Here is a 13,337-nt window from a genome sequence, read left to right on the forward strand (position 1 = left end):
TTCCACTTCTCCCTTCTTTGTCACTTTTGTCCTTTCAAACTCAGTATTGTCATTCCTTCTTTCCCTTTCCTCTCACATTACCAGTTTTCTTCTTCCTTCTTATCCGTCATCCTATGCACGATATATAAAATTATTCTGTTCAGTTTTCTTCAACTCCTTCCACCACTCCCTTTGTCCTCCACTTCACTATGGTTAATGGGATTCGCTCGGAAGATTGCCTCTCCCCTCCCCGCACCCACCTACTTTTTTTTTTTTTTACCTTATATCCTCTCTCTCTCTCTCTCTCTCTCTCTCTCTCTCTCTTCCATCCACCAATCATTCTTCACGCCTCCACTCCTCTCCATTCCTCTTTCCTTTTTTTAATCTTGCCTACTCTGTCTTGTCCCCTTCTTGTCGTCCTTCTTTCCTCCAGTCTCTGCTTCCATTAACTGCTTAACCAACTAGAAAATTTACATCCCTCTCTTAGCCCATCCATCCATCCCTCTGTCAAAACATCCTCGCCTTTCCCAAACTACACGCCTGTAACTCAAACACACATCGTTAAAGTTGCCCATCACCCTTTCGGATATCTGTTGCCTTTTAAAACACTCATTCCTCTTCTTAGTCATCAATCTGTGTCATATCACTTATAGTTACGTCATCCCACTCCCATATCCTAAACCTTATTCCTCTTTCAAGTCATCCATTTGAGTATTACCTCTTTCAGTCACTCCGTCCCACATTCATACCCAGTCTCACTTCTCTTTTAAGGCTTCATTTTAAGTCAGATCTCTTTCAGCCATCCTAGTCACCCATCCCACTTCGGTACTTAGTCTCTCTCTTAATCGTGTGGCTGCGAAATGTGAACTCTGTATCCTTCTAGTGTCATGCAGTTCTTCTTTCAACCTAGAGTAACCCACCCGAAAAAAAAAAAACTATTAAAACTTTCTTCTTTTGCGATTTTGCTGATAAATTAAGAAGACTAATATATTCCAACAGACTTCAAACAATTTTATTGAACTAAGGAGATCCCACCACAGTAAAGGGCTAAAGCATCCTTTCTCTATCATCCCATCAGAGGCATTTTCGTCTCTTCATTCATATTCCTCCTATTTAGAATCCTCCCCCTCCACCCTCTTACCTTCTCGTTCTTTAAACTCTCTTTGTCTCCACACGCCTCGTTAATTTATTTTCTCCTTTTTTCTTTTTCTTTTTTCTTTTTTTGTCTCCTTCTGTTAGTGTCTCGTCAACGACCTTCAAATATTTATTCTCCCCCCCCCCCTCCTCCTAGTCTTCGCCCCACTCACAGCTACTCTTCCTCGTCCTTCCCTTCATTGTATCTCCTCTTCGTTTTCTACTTCCTCCCTCCAATCTATTATTTTCGACCACCTCTTCCTCTTCCCTAATCCTCTTCCTTACTTCTATTCTTCTTCCTCCTTCTCCACTTCATTCCCTCGTCTTTTCATCTCCCATTCTGTCCTCGTCTTCTTCCTCATCTTAATTCTGCAGTACCTGTTCCTTTTCCTCGTCCTTCTCCTCGCCTTGTTTTCCTCCCGATTCATGTGTCTCCTTTCCTTCTTCTTCCGTTCATTCTCCTCATTCTTCTTCCCATCCTTACTTCTCCATTCTCCTCATGTATTTCCTCCTCCCACCTCTTTCTAGTCTCACCTCTTCCTCCTTCTCTCTTCTCTTCTCCCATCGTTCATCCTCTTCTTCCTCTCCTTCGTTTGGTGTAATAGTAAACGATTTCGTGCCGTAAAATGCGTGTGGGCTGATGCGAGGTGCCTCCCCCGGGCCCCTTCTGCCGCTAATGGACGAGAGGAGGTGGTGTGGGAGTGTGTGTGGGAGGGAAGATGTGGGTGTGAGAGGGAATGTGTGGGTAGGGGAGGTGTGGTTGTGTTGGTTAGGGAGGTGTGGGTGGGTGCTGGGTACCTGTGGGTGGGTAAAGGGTATGTGTGGGTGGGCGAGGAGTATGTGTGAATGCGTGAGAGCTATATGTGGATAGGTGAGGGGGATGTTTGGGTGTGTGGGTGGGTGAGTGGGATGTTTGGGTGTGTGGGTGGGTGAGGAGGATGTTTGGGTGTGTGGGTGGGTGATTGGGATGTTTGGGTGTGTGGGTGGGTGAGGGGCATATTTGGGTGTGTGGGTAGGGGAGGAGTTTGTGGGTGGTGGAAGTATGAGTATCTGTAAAGGGAAGGTGCGAGTCAGTGTGTGAAGGCGTGCGGATGAGTGAGGCAGGAATTTGTGGATTAAGTGTGGATGTGCGGGGGATGTGTAGATGGGAGTGTGAGGGGGAGGTGTGAGTATGAGGTGTGGAGTGTGGATAGTCTTAGGGGTAGTGGTATGGGTGTGTCTGTGTGGTGAGCGAGGTGTAAAGACGTGTGCTGGTGATATGGGTGTGCATGAAAGGTTCATGAAAGAAGTGTAGAAAAATGTGTGTGTGTGTGTGTGTGTGTGTGTGTGTGTGTGTGGTGTGTATGTGTGTGTGTGTGTGTGTGTGTGTGTGTGTGTGTGGTGTGTGTGTGTGTGTGTGTGTGTGTGTGTGTGTGTGTGTGTGTGTGTTGATTTTGCTACCTAAGTGATGTTGATATATGAAAAGAATATGAGTACATCATGGTATGAACATGACAGAAATATGAGTGTAGAGACACTGCACGTGTTGAGGAGACTTTTACTGCATACGGGGAGGTGAATGTGTGTGTGTGTGTGTGTGTGTGTGTGTGTGTGTGTGTGTGATGTAGAGTGGGTGAGAGGAGGTCTGTCAAGAAGGTGTGGGTGTGTGAAGATTCACTAGCTGTGAAAAAAAGAAAAAGTGGAGATGTCACCTTGGATGCATCTGTTATGTATTGAGCGTGAAATGCCAAGGACGCATGATTGCAGAGATGCATAGGGGTGTGTAAAGCTTGTGTGTGTGACAAAGATGTAGGTGTATTAACTCACTCAGCCCAAGGATATCTTTATAATTTGTTCCAGCTGACCTCAGATTATTTTATTCTCTTTCGGTGACCTCTTCGGTGACCTCCTCGTCCTGTAGTTCTTTCACCTTACCTTGGCCTGGATTTTCGTCTCCATGCAGCAAATTTCACGTAATTCAGTGGCAGATAAAGACAAAGCTACGGCTCCACATCCTTTCCATATCACCTTCTCGTGACTAGCATCGTGTTAGAGCGTCAATGTATTATTACAACTCAACATTGAAGTTGTTTAGATGGCAATTTTAAGCCAAGTTAAAGTAAGATAAGTATAGGTGGTAATAGTTGCAACAGAAGGCTCATATGAATGTGAACCATATGCCGAAGCTACCCTTCTGCAGCCCACCACCCTCCTTTCGGGGGTTAGAGAGGGAGTTGAGGGACGTTTGTATGACTAGGCATGGAGTCACCCAGTCATATCAGTGCCACCTAACGAAGACATTCCTTTCTACCATCTCTCCCCGTACTGAAGAGGTTTATTAAGTCTATGAGCAATCTCTCCACTTCAAAAAGTCTCTCCAAAATTAAATTGCATCGTCCGAAAATAGTAGGGATAAAATACTATAGGTGGCGTGGTTGTGAAGCGGTTAAACCAACCCTGTGTACTACTCTACTAGTGTAATCTACTCTGTTGGTTGAGCATCATTCACTCGACACACGCCAGCTTTATTTGCTTACATGAGAGAATCTGACAGTTATTTGTGTATGGCGTAGGACCTTTTCTTATTGGTACTGATATGACAAGTTACGTATTATTAGGAGAGGTAAAAGCAAGTGATCTCTCACTATTTGTCTGACCTTCCCTTAACCCCTTTACACAACCAACCGAACGTCCCAGATCCGACCACACTCTTACCCTCAACCACGACAAGATTCACAAACTTACCATCAATTCCCTGCTGTAATCGTGATTTGTTTATGGTTTCGAATATGTGCAGAGCAGATGTCGGATTCACAAACAGACTTACGACAAATTCATTCTAGTATCCATGCTTTGTTTTAACAGGAAAGATAAGGAAAGAAAAACGATGATTCTTCTCATGTCTTATGTTGTTTTTGTAAAAACAAGCCAAGGTTGCGACAGGGAATTTAACGTATGTTTGTGAATTTCGGCCCACCACTTGCAGCTCTCCACGTCGAACCCACAGACTACCAACGAGGCTTTGATCTCATCCTGGGACTTCAGAGATGTTTGATGCAGAACTTGGAAGTATGCAAGATAAGAGCGTTGTGGAAAAGAGCGCTGGGGAAAAGTGTTTTGGAAAAGTACTTTATGTATCTGGAAGGCATGCTTAAGAAAGCGGTGTTATGAGGTATTTGGAAAGCATGCAAATGATTTTATCACATGAACAAGATGCAGATGTGTCTATACCAACTACGGGTCTTAATTCGGTTAATACGATTTCTTTGTATTTAATTCTTTCTACAAGATGATGTTCCTTAACATTAAGTAAGAAAAGTTAAAAGACTATAACTCTGACCCCATCCGGTATTGATTCATTTATTTGCCTCTACGAGTATTTAGATATTCTACCAAAAAATGAATTTATCGTGGCACATGGTTATTTTGAGGCATGGGCCGGATTTCTGTTGATTTAGGAGACTCTGTAGCACCTCCTCAGCGAGTTGATCACGCCAGCACCTTATATGCAACCAAGGAAACTACCCAACGTCAGTATTAAAAAGGAGGGGGGTGGATGTAAATAACATAAAAGGCTAGGGAAGGATTCAGAAAGAAGAGTGCTGAATAAATCTGCAGGCTCAACAAAACTACGGCACACAATGTCAAGAATTGTGCCCGGTCTGAGAGATGCCTCGTACCATCCAGTGTAACAAGAACACCCGTCGAATCATGTCTAGTTAGTTTGTAAAAAACTACTTTATTCCGTAATGTGCTTTTCATCTTATTAAACACACACACACACACACACACACACACACACTCACACACACACACACACACACACACACACACACACACACAGTTTTATGTAATATGCTCTTCAAATTAAACACACACACACACACACACACACACACACACACACACACACACACACACACACACACACACACACACACACACACACACACACAGTTTTATGTAATATGCTCTTCAAATTAAACACACACACACACACACACACACACACACACACAGTTTTATGTAATATGCTCTTCAAATTAAACACACACACACACACACACACACACACACACACACAGTTTTATGTAATATGCTCTTCAAATTAAACACACACACACACACACACACACACACACACAAAGGAGTCGACTCGGTTTAAACATTGTGCTTCATGTGTCTGTGATCAGGCGGTGTTTGGCTATAAATGTGTATTTGTGTGCAAAATATTTGTTCAGATAATGTGTGCTTAGACAGATGTCGTCGTTAAATAGGATTTCTTTGTCTTCATACATTTATACGTTGTGTGTGTGTGTGTGTGTGTGTGTGTGTGTGTGTGTGTGTGTGTGTGTGTGTGTGTGTGTGTGTTTGTGTTCGGTGGCAAACACTATTTTCGTGTATGCCCCCTTTTGAAACCATAGACATTGGCAGGATGAGGTCCATAACTCCCAAATCAAACTAGAATTTGCGTCGGTAACGAGCGTATCAATCTACACACGCCCCCACCTCCCCCTAATGCTATCACGAGAATATATATATGTAAATAAGGCATATTACATGTACACGTTTAGAGAAAGTGTTTGATTGTTAGGAACTTCAGGCAGGCTTCAGATATATATTATCTTTGGCCTACTTACCCACCTTTAAGCCCGGATAGCACGATGGCTCAGCAAATTCACACACACACAGAGGCACAGCTGTTCGCATACTATAGATGTCTTCATGCAGGTAGTCAACAAGAGCAGCATGGAAAACACTACATTCGGTTATATTAAACTTGGGCAAAGCATTACTTAATGTTTCGGTGTATATGGTAGTTCAGAGTAAACAAAAAATTCAGGTTTATGACATTTTATAATAGGCGACATAACAGAACTACACTTAAATTTAAGACACTGAAATAGGGAGTAGTATACACTCATAACCATACAAAAACTGGACTTTATAATAAGTTCATTGCACCGTGATAAGTAAAAGTAAGTGAGCAGTGAGTGACTTTCCAACCCCAGTGATTAGATCGTACGAACTATTTAGGTTATTATGCAAGAGTTTCAGAACTTATAAGTAAATACTGGATCCATATTACTACCCAGAGCAGTAGGCTACATCAAATACGAGTATCTCCATAGCTGTTATATATAAGTTACTTTAGGAGGAAAGCTCTGTTTCTTTGTAGTAATAGTTTTGCTCAGGGGAAGAAAATCAACTGTTAGAGTGATGAGTGAAGAATATCTGACTTTGTCGTTGAAATTATATATGTTATGTCTGGGTTTACTGTTTTCAATAGTGACGTCATATTCTAGTTTATTCTTGCCGTCTCCGGATACTTCAGTATCACCTGGTCGTGATCTGGGATATTTATGGAAATATAAATCTAATGCCACTAGTTTGAAAACAGTCCATTCCAAAGCTGAGTCAACGTGTCTGGAGCTAGCAGGAATATCCTATAAAATTCAAAACTGGACAGGAATTAAGGAAGCCTCTACGGGATTCCGGTCTAATGATGCTGGGAATATTTTAACCCTTTCATCCCAAGGAAGTCATGTCCAATATATAATTGCTATATTCAGTGTAGTAAAATCGTCCGAAGATATAGTAAAAATGAAACACTGAACATCATCACAATAGACAGAGATAGGCAGCTAGTTACAGTAGAGACAGATATAACTACATTATTACTCATCTACCTGTAAACGTTTGGTATCGTAACATTGATCCATAGTCTCCTGTGCTCAGAGGATATGTAGCATCTCTTCTTTAACTATTAACTAGAGGTCATAGTATCCATATCTTACCATCATAGTTTGCCTGAGTACCATAGGGTTGATTACGAACCATAAAAATAAAAAATGGTAAGGAAAATGTGAAAAAAAAAAAAATCAAACTTCACAAGAAAATGGCCTGATGACGTGAATATACAAATCGTCAATGTACCCCACGTGCGTATCATTGTTTGTGTATTTACGAAGACTCTGTGTGTGTGTGTGTGTGTGTGTGTGTGTGTGTGTGTGTGTGTGTGTGTGTGTGTACAAAGGATGTGTGTTTGAGGAATGTGAGATTGCATGCGTCTTAGTGTGTACGAGGAACTATACTCAGTTTTTTTTTTTTTTTTTTTTTTTTTTTTTTTTGTTAAGGCTAAGATGCACTTGCAGGTTTGTGATGATTATCGGAATGCAACATGTCCGAATAACATTCACTAACCCCTCCCCTAGATATATGTTGTCAATTAATAATACTAATGAGAAAAGAGATTATGAAGTTGTGTTGCATTCAGCCAATCATCACCAACCTCTCCAGTGCATCTTCGCCTCGATATAAAAACCTGAGAATAGAGTGTATCTGTGTCTGTGTTCGCATGGCTGTGCACGTATGTCTCGACCCAAAGGTTTCATAAACACGGGGGCAGGATAATTAAGATATTACAGTATTAACGTCAGGGGCAACACCGCCATTATCGGCTCTTTTCCTCCCACTCCCTCTTCCCCCTCCCTCCCTCTCTCTCTCTCTCTCTCTCTCTCTGCTTTTCTTTCACTCTTTTTGTTTTTATTCCTACTTTTCCCTCGTCATTTTTCTCTGTTTTTTCCTCCTCTCATCTTACTTCTTTTTTCCTCAGTTGCTTCCTCATTCGTCATAGTCTTCTTTTTTTTAACTTCCTCTAAACAGTTCTGTTCCAACCACTTTCTCTTGAATGCTGGCTGGTCATTTTTTTTCTTCCTTCTTCCTTCTTCTCTCCGTCCTTTTCACTTCCTCATATTCTTACTTTGTTCGCATTCCTCTTTTTCCTCTTTGTTTCCTTACTTTCTGTCCTTGTTTCTCACTCATTTCTTTACTGTTTTCTCTCTCTTTCTCCTCGCTATTTCTTTTCTAGTCCTTATTTGTCTTTTCTTCTGTTTTCCAACTTTCTGTTGTCTACAGTTTTCACTCTCACTCATTTTCCTCTCGTCTTCCTCCCTTCCTTCCTTCTCTCTTTTCAGCCTCTCCCTGTGCTTCTTTCTTTTCCCTGCTTTCATTTCCCTATTTCTACCCCTCTCTTCTCTACTCCTCTCTTCTTTCTTCCTTTCTTTTTTCAACTGCTCTTTTTCTCATACTAATACTTCCATTTTTACTGACCTGTCGTCTTCCCTTCCCCTTTTTCTACTTCTCTCCCTCCTTCAGTTTCTTCTTTCCTTTGAAACCTTCGCCACAATCTCTCTCATACCCATTTCTTTCCTCCTGCTCCTCCTTCACACTCCTTTGTTTCTCGGCACAGGCAAGGCTTTTCCAGTTCTTTTTTCCATCTTTCATTTCTGCCTGTGTAAATATTTGCTTCAGCATTTTTTGTTTATCCTCTGTTTCCAAATCCATCATATTTCTTTTATTTTTACCCATTCTTTCTTTCGATTTTTCTTTTGTGTTTCGCTTCTCTTCCTTCTTTTTTAACTTTTTTTTATTCTTAAGGTTTTTTGTTTTCCGTTTTCTTTCTTCCAGTGCCTCTCTTCCTACCTTTACTCTTCTTCCCCTTAAATTGCCTCCTTGTCCTGCTGCTTCCTTCCTCCCTTCCTTCTCTCCTACCCCTTCTCTTAGATGTGAAGCCGAATATTATTTCCTTTTGCTTACCCCACAGGTCAGGGACGAGAGAGAGAGAGAGAGAGAGAGAGAGAGAGAGAGAGGGGGGAGGATAGTGAGAAGAGTGAGAGGTATAGCCTCACAGTAGAAAGAAAAACGAAAGTAAACATTTGCGAACGGCTGCAACAAGAGAGAGAGAGAGAGAGACACACACACACACACACACACACACACACACACACACACACACACACACACACACACAGTGAGAGATTGCAGTGAACAATAATCATCATAACGCTGAGATGTAATGATAATGATAATGAGGTCATGTGAAGAAGAGATACTGATAACTGTCATAACAAAGACAATGTATAAAAGAGGAGATTAAGGCTCCACTAAACGACGAGTAATACGATAAGAGAGTTAATGGAAGAATGGTTAAGTCTCAAGCCGTCTGGAGTTAACTGGAATAGAATACCTGAGTTGACCCGACCATGAGAGGGGATATTGGTATTGGTATTGGTATTGGTTTTGGCTTTTACTCGTACTCTCTCAGGCTCTTATGAGTTACCCTTAATTACATATAAGTGTTTGACGTCACCTGGCTCCAAATTTTAAAGCTGTCCCGATTAAGCCTGGGTTAAGGAGTAATGATAGGGTTATTGTTGGCTGCCTGTGTATTCCGGTAATATGAATGTGATATAAAGTAATGATGTGGATGTACAGGGATAATTGGTGTGTGTGTGTGTGTGTGTGTGTGTGTGTGTGTGTGTGTGTGTGTGTGTGTGTGTGTGTGTGTGTGTGTGTGTGTGTGTGTGTGTTTAAATGGAAAGTAGGGATATTAGCCTTTTATGGTGAAACGAAGGATCTGTTCTGGTGCGGTGGTCAGAGCGAGAGCATGTGGACAGTGATCGCGAGTTCGTTCTCGTCTCTTACAGGGAGCAGTTTGGGAATTTGAATTCGTTATCAGAATGTTCGATGCTTCTAGTGCGGCAAAGGGACGCCTTCACGTGGCGGCATCGACATAGCCGAGTGGCTCCTCTGCCTGGTTGTACAGCCGTCCCTCAGCTCCATCCCTACCCCGAAAGATAGAATGGCTGACTGCCGGAAAAGGACAGCTTCAGCCTGTAGTCCACAATAACACGAGCTTGATTATATCACAGTCGTACTACAACACAGGTGGTGAACGATGAACCGTTACTCAACGTTTGTTTCCTGACAAAGATCCCAAACACCTTTCAGCTCATGTGAATGTAAGCAAACTGAAGGGTTGATTTGACTAGCAATCGAGGTGCTTCATTCCTGCCTCATACCTAAGACTCACTGATTTTCCTGTAACCATGGCTAAGCAATCACGTGATGGGTGTGGCCTAGTTACGCCAGGTAAAAACAAGTGGATTATAGTGCCCAAGCGCCAGGATGATGTATGATGGCCGCAGAGGATCGGCTTTCTGTTGGTGTATAGGAGGTGGATTGTTGAACTTAAAGAACAGACTTTCTATGGAGTATGTTCAGATACACAACACACACACACACACACACACACACACACACACACACACACACACACACACACACACACACACACACACACACACACACACACACACACACACACACACTCACGCACGCGCGAGCGCGCTAGCAGGGTCATTAACAGTTCAGAGGGAAAGTACGTCATTAGCAACATAATGGAGAGGTCATTTCATCTCACAAACACCTGAGTCATATTCTAATGCCATCCTCATTAGCTACAGGCAGTGTACGTGATGGATAATGTGTGTGTGTGTGTGTGTGTGTGTGTGTGTGTGTGTGTGTGTGTGTGTGTGTGTGTGTGTGTGTGTGTGTGTGTATAGGTGTGTGTGTGTGTGTGTGTGTGTGTGTGTGTGTGTGTGTGTGTGTATAGGTGTGTGTGTGTGTGTGTGTGTGTGTGTGTGTGTGTGTGTGTGTGTGTGTGTGTGTGTGTGTTTGTGGGTGCTCGCTTAAGCATATATGCCCTGCGTGTGAGTTTATGCTTATGTGTCTACATGTATATTTGTAAGTATTAGTGTGTGTGTGTGTGTGTGTGTGTGTGTGTGTGTGTGTGTGTGTGTGTGTGTGTGTGTGTGTGTGTGTGTGTGTGTGTGTGTATACTGGGTGTGCGGGTGGCATGTGTACTGGGTGTGGGTGTGTTGGGTGTGGGTGTGGTGACCGTGGATGTGCACCTTCAAACTTCACTTGTTTTTGCCAGCTTTTGATAGTGGATGGACCTGTCCCTCCCTGCCTCACCTGTCTCACCCTGCCTCACCTATCTCTCCCTGCCACACCCTGCCTCACCTATCGCTCCTTGCCTCACTTGACTTCACCTGTATACCCTAACCCTGCTTTACCCTGCATCACCTGTCTATCCAACCTCTGCCTCATCCAGCTTGACTTGCCTACCCTATCCCTCCTCATCCGGTCCCTTTGCTTTTCCCTGTCACACATTCCGCACCTGCCTAGCCCAGTTTCCCCGCCAGACCCTCTTCTCTCTGCCCACATCATAATCTGCGTCTCCTTGTTTCACTTGTAATACCCTGCCACATTTTGTTCTCCATTTTACCCTGTCCCGTTGTCTTACCTTGCCCCCTGCCTCATCTTGTCTCCCATGCATTATCTTATTTCACCGTCTGTTGCCTTGCTTCACCCTGTTCCTTGCTTCGTCCTGCTCTCTTTTCCTCATCCTCTCTCAGTCATAACTCCCCCTCCCCCCCTTTTTTAAATAATCTCAGTATAAATGCCTCACCCTTTCCTCACCCTCACCCAATAATCTCAGTATAATTGCCTCACCCTTTCCTCACCCTCACCGTCATCTCATAGTTACCTCTATCCTCGCCCTGCCCTCTCCTGTTTCTCACAGTCCACTCACCCTATTGATCTGCTCTCACCCCTCACCTTTTTTCCACCCTAACATCCCCTTTACTCATCGCTGTTCCACCTGTACTCATTCACCTTTCTCTTCCTTACACATTTTTGCTCATGTTGTTCCATCTCATTTTTATCTTCCATATACCCCACTGTATTACATCCACGCCTACCTGTACTTTAATTATTTCTGCTTCACCTGCATTCCTTCACCTTACTCTTCTACTGTTATGCTTATCTTGTTCGCTTCTCGTCTCACTTATTTTCGTTCATATCTCTTTTTATTATATTTAGCTTATCATTATTCATATTTCCACAAAAAATATTCATCCAGTCCTGCTTTTTGTAACTCGCAGATAATTTTCACCCACAGCTATATCTTTTTCTCTCATCCATTTTTCAAATTCTTTCACACTTAGCTCCTCTTATTCAGCCTTGTCTTATCTTACCCCAGATTTCCAAAACCTGCCTTATTTCGACTCAACTTTCCTCAGCCTTTCTTATCTCTGTTACCCAACTCATCTTCCAGTATCTTGGATTAAACTTTAATTTTACTACCTCTCTCTAACTGAATTTTATCTCACCCTGCCTTATATTCCACATCCTACCTTAGCCTTACTTACCTTACGCTACTTTTATTCATTTATTTCTCATTTTTACTCAGTTACGGGGAATAAATCCTCATTTTTGTACTTGCTATAAACCATCTTCAGTAATTTTCTTAAATAATCTCTGTGATTTATAGGTTTTTCTCATTTTTATTGGTTTTGTTCATTTAAAGATTATTTTTGTCCATTTTTAGACAATTTCCACACTTTTATGTATCTCCTTCCTTCATTTATGGAGATATTTACCTATTTACAGATAATTGTATACATTCACTTATCAGTGACTCACTTCCGTATCATTTTACTCATTATCAGATCGTTTTCGCTCATTTATAGATATTTTTACACGTATTTTGATTGCACACAGTTTCACACACTTATAGTTGACTTTCATTCTTGTTCTAATGAATTTACTGATTGATCGTTTTTACTAATTTTTCATTGTTTTCCCCTAGTGATTCACCAACCCCGTCACTCATCTGCCCCCACCTACCTGCCCTCATTCACCTAACCCCACTCACATGACCTCACTCACTTGACCCCACTAACCTGCCCCATTTACCTGCTCCACTAACCTGCCCCACTTACCCATTCACCTACCCCCGTACACCTGCTCCCACTCACTTGATCCCACTCACCTGCCCACTCACTTACGGTGCACCTCAGTCAACCGCCATATCGCCTTTATCTGACCCACTTCAATTTAGCCTAACTCCCCTGTCTCTTCTTTCTTCACTTTCTCACTCATCTATAATTTCTTCTCAGTCTGATCCATCTTTACTCACCCTCGTCTCATGCCTAACCCTTCCCACCGTTTCATCCTATTTACCTACCTCCCCCTCTGGCACCCTGTTGCCTTCATCACCCTTCCCTCTTCTTAACCCTGTCTCCCTGTCTTACTCTACCTCGCTGTTACCCCTACCTCACCCTTATCCCTGCCCTATTCTTCTTCACTTGCCTCATCCTATATCACTCTGCTTCCCTGTCTCACCATATCTCGTGTTTCACACTTCCCCCTGCCTCACCCTGCTTCGCCTGCCTATATCCACGTCTCACCCTACCCCATTCCACATTCTGCCCTTATAATCACACTTTCCCGCTTTCTCAACTCTCTTCACCCACATCGTCTAGACTCACCCGACTCCTTTACTTTTCACCTATAATTTCTCCTCACCCTAACCCATACTTATTCACTCTTGTCCT

This window comes from Coenobita brevimanus, chromosome 51 (assembly GCF_032717465.1).
Source record: "Coenobita brevimanus isolate Jiangsu-jjx chromosome 51, ASM3271746v2, whole genome shotgun sequence".
NCBI classification, from domain to species: domain Eukaryota; kingdom Metazoa; phylum Arthropoda; class Malacostraca; order Decapoda; family Coenobitidae; genus Coenobita; species Coenobita brevimanus.